This window comes from Sipha flava, unplaced genomic scaffold (assembly GCF_003268045.1).
Source record: "Sipha flava isolate LNK unplaced genomic scaffold, YSA_version1 541_pilon_pilon, whole genome shotgun sequence".
In the NCBI taxonomy this organism is placed as follows: domain Eukaryota; kingdom Metazoa; phylum Arthropoda; class Insecta; order Hemiptera; family Aphididae; genus Sipha; species Sipha flava.
In genome coordinates this window covers 125,132-134,831 of record NW_020273523.1, presented here as the reverse complement: position 1 = coordinate 134,831, position 9,700 = coordinate 125,132, and positions in this window count along the sequence as shown.

Here is a 9,700-nt window from a genome sequence, read left to right as displayed (position 1 = left end):
GGCTCTTTATTTTAAACTTTTACATGCATTTGTTGGTTCAAAAATAAGTTAATCTTATTATCTCCAAATTAGGTTTTTATTCACTAGCTTTTCAATAATCTGTTTAAATAAATCAATCTAACACTTCTTAATTTTTATATAAATTAAGAAAATTAATATTTCCCATCCCGTTCATATTAAGGATTTATAAGTTTATAAATTTTCAAAACGTAAACGAAAATAAATAAAAAAAACTTCCTAGTGGTACTTGAGCATTTTAATTCATCTAAGGGCAAATCATAATTTTCTATTTTAAATTAAGACATCATGTTATGAAATGAATTAGAGTCAGTTGATTTGTAGAGCTCTTTTCTCAAAAATAAAATATAATTAAAATGTCAAATATATTTTTTCTCGTATAAAATAAATTACTAGGTAGTAGAATGATGTATTAGAAAGATAAATAATTATTATCTTGATATATTTCATAAATCATTCATACAGTTTTGATTCGACATATCTTCATAGTAAAGATTATTTTATAATGTTAATTAATGTAAGAGGCTGCTGTATGCATGTATCGTCTTAAATGTGGTTTAAAATTGACACCTATATCGACGTGAACGTAATGTGATGTCAATGTAATTTAAGATTAATAATTATTATTATAAATAACGACTATCTAACGCGATTAATTTTATTCATAAAAAATACACTAAGTACACTAAAGCAAAAAACTGTTTGAAATTTTTTATTTTCTATCAGCAACATAAACGGTTTCTTAATTTAAACGTCACGTCAAACACACCGTAAATGTACAATAATTGTGGCTGATTATATCAATGTGTATACGAAAGAGAACCATTGACTACGATCAAGCACAAACGAGATAAATTTATAATAATATTGTGGAAATATCTTCATTCTTCATAATTATTTGCAATCGTACTACTAAGTCATAATACTATTATGGATTGCTAGTGAAATTAAATATATATTTATTTGTGTAAAAAAAAAAAAAAAACATTTAACACCCATTCACTTTATAAATAACCTATTAAATATTTTAAAGAAGATTTCATCATTTTCTTTAACCCTTAATTTCGTAATTGTTTGATGGAGCAAAATAATTATTGTTTACGGTCGACGTACAAGATTACTATATGAAACCATTCAAAGTAAAATATGGCAATATTTCTTATAGATTTTCGTATTACTTGCTTAGAATTATATTTTAATTAGTATATTTATGACCTAAAAAAAACCTTAAATTTTCTACAAGGATACTTATCATATCCATGCATATATAGTGGTGTACATTCAATCTTGCTCTGGGGGGGGAGTTTAACAAAAATAATCGTTATCTTTTTTTTTTTCGTTGCACAGATAAATAAGATAAATAACTGCTATAAATAGATATTATTTTATACAACATTTTTACCAATTTACAGTTTACTTTTACATTACAGTAAATTAATAGCTATTGGAATATAAAAACAGCATAGTTAACACAACTTTTCAAACACCTATCAATATAATTATTTAATTATCATAATATTTGCATAGTTGAATATTTTATGTTCAAAGCGTAATAATGAAACTACGAATATATTATACGTCATCAATAATAAAACAATTTTCTTTTTCTTTTCTTTTTTATGGCCCTGGGGGGGTTTGAACCCGGAACCCCCCCTATGTAGACCACTGTGCATATATACATATTTATATAAATTACATGTATTCCAATACAACGCATCAGATGCGATGGGTTGAGTTTGAATTGTCCTCTCGAAAAAACGAAAACTATATTATATGATGGTAAAAAAAAAATAAAATAAAATAAAATATTTGTTGCATGTAACGCGTATTTTTATGGTGCGAAAAATTAATAAATCCCTTCTAATGATTGCATTATACTTATAAATAAAAATCTTAGAAAACAATAAGTCTATATATCTGATGCGAAAAATAAAAACGATGTTATGGAAAAAACAAAACACTATTACTTTATAATGAATAAAAAATATATATTTTTCAACATACACGAAATGGTTACAATATTATATGAAATGTGTGCCCCATTAATAATTTTTTATGTAAATTTAAATGTTGTACATTAAAATATAGAAAAACGTATAATTAAATAAATAATGTACATTTCTAAGTATGGGATATCATTACACTAAACGGATACAAATTTTTAAACCTTTTAAAATAAAAATAATATACTAGATATTAGTGTATGATTGAAATTATTAGGAGGAAAAAAATTAAAACCGTTTTCCTCTCCAAATGAGATCAACAATAAAAAATAATACATCTGCGTATAGTACAATATCCTTACCAATGTATGTATATTTTATATTATTAATGATTAAATAAATTTAAACGTTTACCTGACTGGAACAATTTTGGATTTATTAAAATTTAAAATTCAAATATACGATAAATATACGTTAAGTACACATAATACATATTAGAAGCAGTCCTCGATTCTTTAATGCATACGATCATGATAGTAAATATTGTTTGATTAACTTCCAAGTTAAAAAAAAATTGGAAAACAAAAAAAAAAAAAGATCTGACGTTAAATTAGAAATCAATAATTAATCTAGTAATTTAATATTTTACAGAACATAGTAAAAAATACATTATATATGATTGGCGATCAACAATATCAAGATGGCTGACAAACCTAGAGTTATAAGACTTAGATCATTATAGCTCATTAAACAATATAAGAGCAGTAGTTGTTGTGGAGTGTTGATTCAATCCAATATATTTATATCCAGTAGTTAATGTTAACGATTAATGATATATTAATAATATGTAATTAGTTAGGTATTCCATCCAGTTATATGTATATCTTGTTATCAATAATTTTGTATATTTATCTATGTTATTGTTGTAAAATGTATCACTGCCGATATGCAATAAAAAAAAAAAAAAAAACATTATCAAATAAGCGCTCTATTGAATAACAATGTACACTTTTAATGAGTCAACAAATATTCTATTACATTAAGATAAATCCAGATACTCGGATCCTACGGAAAACATTAGTTAATCGAAGTGATTTCGTAGTAACAGCATTTGAATTCTGGTCAGAAGACTAAATTTATTATTTTTTCATCAACATTTTAATCAAAGTTATCTCGACTTAAAAAAAAAATGTATAGGCACTATAATTAAACGGTTTTTATTCATAATAAAGATGCTTTGATAAAAATTTCATTAAAAGTTTAACGTAATGTCTGAATTGTAACAACTTATTGCACCTTACTAGAATTTAAATGTTACTTTATAAATTAATTTAATTTATTTTAGCGAGGAAGATGTTATAAATATATTTTTTAATTTTACTTTTTTTCCTGAATCAACAAGATTGAAAACATTTTTAATCCATTAATTATTATGAACTTTTCAGAATCAAAGTTATCAATATAATGAAAGTGTATTGTTTCTTATACACCATTAAAGTTTAAATTATTTTCCAATAAGTTTGATAAAATTTAGGATATATCGGTTTGGAAATTTCGTCGTGAAACATATTTTACGATAATATCTTTCAACTTGCGTTTATTAGTGTATTAATTTTTAACTTATCAGTACTACAAACAAATGAATTATTAAAATACACCCGATCAAAAAATAATATTAAAATATACGTTGTATCACTAAATATTTTGTATAAGTTTATAAGTTCTTGGTTATTTATAAGTTTACAGTTTATATGTTGACAAATATATTATTTTTCATTTATCTTATCATGTCGAATAAACTATAATAATAAAATGGTTATTTTTATTTTGTTTTTATGTTTTTATTCACTGTCCATTGACTACTAATATTGTTATTCGTTTTTATTTATTTATTGAAATTATTTAATGTTATGATTTTACTATACATTTTAATTATTATAGATTATATTATCATTATTATGTTCATGGTATTTGTTGACTCGTATAATATTATATATTAATTTTATTGTTATGTGTGGAACAAATTCGAATTATAGACCGTCAAGACTGATTTTTGTTATGCTACTAGTATTAGTTTGAAAAAAAAAAACAACAATAATTATGATTCAAGTTGATCTTTAACCGCGTTGAGTCAAAATTATATAGCCAATTGGATACGAGCACAAACAACGTACTTTATATTTGTAAAATTAAAAAGCTCGTAAGAACCGATCAGACGAAAGAACACGAAACGTTGTTTCTTTATTCTGTATTCGAATACGCTATTTCCATAGCTAACTGTTAAACTTGGTACGATTTGAAATTATCTAAGAAAAAAAAAAACTAAAAAAAAAAAATGTATAAATTGCACAACCTAACCGATTTAATTCGTCCGGGACTTTTTACTTACGTCGTTGGATCCCGCCGAGGGACGTCCCGAAAACGTGTTAGAAACCGCGAGATTATTGCGAATCGCGCTTCACCGCGATCGTCATCATCAACATCATCGTGATCGTCGTCGGTGGTGTTGCGTTCGCGAACAGACGAACTCGACGAATGAACCGAGGGTTTCGTAACAATCGCGGCACGAGAGCGAAACCGCTAGAGGAGCGATCGCGAAAACGCTTTGGGCTTTTCGGTTACCCGCTCGGCGACACCGGACTGCCGCGACCTTAAACGTGCGCTCTCGCACTCGTGGCGGATTCCGACTGCCCCGGGTTGCCCGGCGCGCGCGTATTAAATTCAAAGTTTCGATAGCATTTTATTTATCATCATTCGCAGACATCCGTGACGATTTGCACTACTGTTCGTTTGGTCCTCCGTCCGTCCGTACGACCGTTTTTAACTCGGAAAATATTTAGATTCCCGACGAAATGATTCTTAATTCATTTAAATTTGTAATTCAATCGGTATCTGAATACAGATCGAATTTCACGACGCTCGTCTGCACGCGCCCCGACATCTGATACGAATAGGTACGACGATATATTTTACGGTTAATAGTACGAAAATTCGATTTACATTGAATCAAAAGTTACACAGATCACACGAAGTTATAATTGGACGGAAAAAAATTAAATTAGTGATAACTTTAATGGAATGTATCAAATTAACTAAAGAAAATTGAAACAGTTTTGCATTTGATTAGTACAAAATAAACAAACATTTTTAATTACATTTAAATCTATTATTTCGTTAACGATTTTTTTTTTTTTTTAATTTTTAAGGTATAATTTAAGATGCATTATTTTTTTCACCAAATTATAAGTTATAAGAATACTCATAAATGTAACCTTAGATCATCGATTAATGATTTATAATTATATATACAGGAATATAGGAAAAATATATAGAAAATGTTTACACTTATTTAGCATTTAACTCCAAACTTTGAAAAAGAAATAATTGTTGTCCATTAATTATATTTTAAATGTATATAATAAAACACAAAAATTGTTTATATTTATGTCCTTTTTGCATTCCTACACTACTTCATTGATTTTGATGAAATTTAGAACAGAAATAGATTTGAATATGGAGGGTTACAAAATAAAGGAAAATGATTCATCAGTGCATCTGATAATTATTATCATAATAAGTAGATAAGTATATTATCATTGGATTATAGTTAATAAATTATATAAAGGTTTTTTTGTTTTAAATCAAACCTACGTTATTATTTTTATTTATTTTTTATTATAAAGATAAACCCACGGCATCAGGGCCATTGAGCAATATAAATATTACAACACGTTATGTATTAAGATGTAGATTATGATACAATTATAGGTTTAGTATATTATACAATGAATACGAGACTTAGATTAGATTGAACAGTCCAATTTGTTGAAGGAAGGCGATTATGTTGGAAACTGGAAGGTTGGGTCTAAGGAAAACCTACATTATTGTTTAATAGTCTATATTTGTTTTATATTATTTATTATATTTTATTATGTATTATATGTATTTACCTTATTTATGTTCATCAACAATTAAACAGTGTTAACGTTAACTCATATTAAACTTTAGTATAATTAATTACCTACCTAAATGAATTAGGAACATTAATGTTTTCATATAGTCGTATGGTTTGATTTGGTTAATGCATGTATTTATTTATTTGATTTTCACGAATTTTTTTATATACTATATACATACTCGTATAAATAAAAATATTATTGTGTTTTGCCATTGGCGTAGCTTGGTATTATTATCTGTGAGGGCTATATTATAGGACTAGAAAAATGTATTCCAAAAACTCCTTATCTTTAGTTTAAATTAAAGCGAAAGAGAACATTTCCTGGAAAAAACAATTTATAGGTGTCTCATTCTTCACCTGACTTTTTATTTTACAATACATAAAAAAAAACAATTCATTTTGAGTTATTAAATTAAACTTATTTTTTTTTTAAATAATTAATAAAATATCTTCTTTCAACAGTTAACTGTGTTTTGCCCAATTTTTCAAAACACTATCAACTAAGGGACAAAATGTTATCACTAGGCGACATTTGTGTCGCCTAGTTAACACGTTTAAAAAATGCACTGAATGATCATATAAATATTTGTGACTACTGACAACTTTTGGTGCGAGGTAAAATTGTAATACAAATAATTTTAAGGACAAACTAATATAAAAAATTTCAAAACATTGATAATACATCGATATTTTCTTCGATATATTAAAGACTAACCATCGATGGTAAATCATTGATGTATCGAACATAACTCTTGATGTTTTAAAAACATCTATGTTTTTTGCCCACCTCTAGGTACTTACGTTTAGTTTAATTTGAGTTGGTCCTGTGTCCAAGTTCCCTAAGTCTAGCAGAAATGAGTCATTTAATGCAATTTTAGAATGCTCGGGTTGAATGTTGTTAAGATCATCAGGTATTGACGAATTATTAATTTTAATTTTACTATTTATTGGACTTGGATCATTCACTGCAAATTCTTCGTTATCCTTAGTTGGTGGTAACGTTTTCTTGTCAAGCTTTTTCTTGATTATAAATATACTGAACATTTTTTTTTAAACAAAATAAGAAAAACGATAAAAAAAAGAAACAAAGATATCAAAATGAATTAAAAATATATGAAATAATATGCTTTATAGTAAAATATAAGACAGACATGTGTGTGATAAGCAATACACGAGCAAACAACAAAGACAGACCAGTCACCAATTTCGAGAAAAATACCGATAAATAAATAATTTTTATGTGTGCGTTCCATATATTATCCGTTATCATTATAATATTATCATCGGATGACGCGACAATGCATGGCCTGACGATCGCACAGGGTAATGGTGTGTCCGACGTAAACACGACAAATACGAAATTGCGACAAATGCGTACGATTTCGTACCACATTTGTTGTTTCGTTTTACAACGATTGTTAATTTCAACAATTAATACGACATTGATCTATAAATAAACATGTTTGTGATAAAAATAAATAGTTTTATGTATGTTAGTGCAATAATTGTCAATACATAATAGACTGCTAATATTTAAAGCTTGATGAATTTTAGAAAAATTATAAAAACATTTAAAACTAGAATTTATAAATTTTAGATAAAATGAGGGGGTTACAGAAATTTCAATGGGAGGTACAGTCCCCACAGTCCTGTGCATACTACGCCCATGTGTGTTGCACTTTTAAATAAAAATAGATTTACATTTTATTTGATTGAACTAATTTAATGGATACCTTGTTAAAATTTTTAATGAACACTAAACATACTTTTTCTTGTTTTCAGATAATCTGAAACTATTAAAAGTTCATTAGTAAAAAGAACGAAATTTGCATAAGAATTTTTTTTAAACTTATAAGACAACATGGTAAATTAATGAAGTTATTTTATAATTTTTATGATAAAACAAAGTCTTAAAAAAGTTTCAATATAAGATTTATAACATTAACTATCGTTGTTTTGCAATGGAAAAGTACCACATAATTTTGAATTTAATTATGAAATCAAATTTAAGATACATCACCTACAATTATTCTTTAAGTGAATATAAAAAACTAATTAAACCACCCGTTCTATATAAATATTCGTATAATACACAAATTAAAACTAACATTATATTGTTACCTGAAAAACACAAATTACAAAGAAAATTTGATATTAAATTAGAAAAATGTATACAGATAAAATCTTATTACTATCTACCCCAAATGGTATTTATGTTTAAAACGTTTTTTTCCAAACACTAATTATAGAAATCGTAAGCGTTTAAAAAGTTGAAATTATTTTTCTCTGAGAACATATTATTTTTTTTTATTTTATAAAAATAATAAAAAAGTGTTTGATGTTATATCTTTTGTATAATGTAAAATCATTTATTATTGCAATACCTATAAATTGTGCATTTAAATAGTTTTATAGTTTTTATTATTTCAACAACAATAATCATACAAGACGAATTAGGTTTATAGAACAGCAATAAATAATATTGTTCTAACATATTTTAAATAAAAAGACTCAAGTTACAAACATTTTGTTCAAAAACTTATAATTAAAAATATTATTATATACGTATGTATACGTATGTCTATACAGTAAAAATAGTTCAGTGGCGAAAATAAATCATTACCAACCATCACAATTCACTTTAAAACGAAATAATATCATTTACTAATAACTAAAGAAAAAATACTTTTTGTCTCAGTAAAAAAAAAAAAACCATTTTTCGAAATATTCAATACATAAATTTATTATATACTTATAAATACCCATGTTTTTGAAATTATTGAAATTGTTTTTGAATACCGTTGAAAATTGTATTGTATTATATTAATCAATTCAAAACTTGGAACTAAAAGTGAAAATTGTTTTCGTTTCAAAAACAATTTTGCCAGCTAAATTTAAATATACTTTGTATAGGAAATGGAATTCTTAACTACTCTTAAGTAAAAAGAAAAGAAAAGAAATTAAAAAAATAAGATGTTTTTTATCCGAGCGTTGTGGAAAACAGGACGCGTTTTATTGAGTTCGAGGTTCTGCCCGGTTATAACTATGGTTTCCTAACGAATGATTTTCCACCAGAGTTCATAGGGAAATTGATGTCGGACAACAGTTGAGTTGTGAAACGATGATGGATACCGATTGACGTTAGACCGCAGCAAAAGCGTTTTTACCGCTCGAGCAAATACGATGATAACCCGGACGAGTTCGAACAATTCATATGTCTGCTAGCAAAATTATTATCGTCAACACACCGATTCGTTACACATGTTATGCTGTTGTCTCGTATTCGTTTTATTTATTATTGTGAAATTCGCGGAGTTCACGAACGCTTTACCGCGTTATACGCGGCGTTATTACTGCAGCACAAGATAAGTGCAAGTTTGTTTAGAAGTCGCAAACATAGTTATGATTTTTCGACAAGTGTCTAAAGATAATCGACGTTTCTCGTTCAATTAATCGTACACTAATGCTCTGGCGTAGGTTATTCTTTATCAATTTCTAATTAACTGACATGGATCAATTCTGTCAGGATGAGTTTTGTCGAAGAATGTAAAGAAAAATAATTTCAAAATTCTCAACTTTTTTGCAGAAATACCTAAAGATATTACAAGAAATATGTTATCAATATAAATATTGAAAAAAAAAACGAACCCTGTTACGTTATGTAACATTACCAGAGTTGGGCGTTATTCGAATAAAATTTTATTTAGATGATTATTTAGATAACATTTTATTCGAATAAATTATTATTCGAATGATTTTTTCACAATTATTCGAATAAATT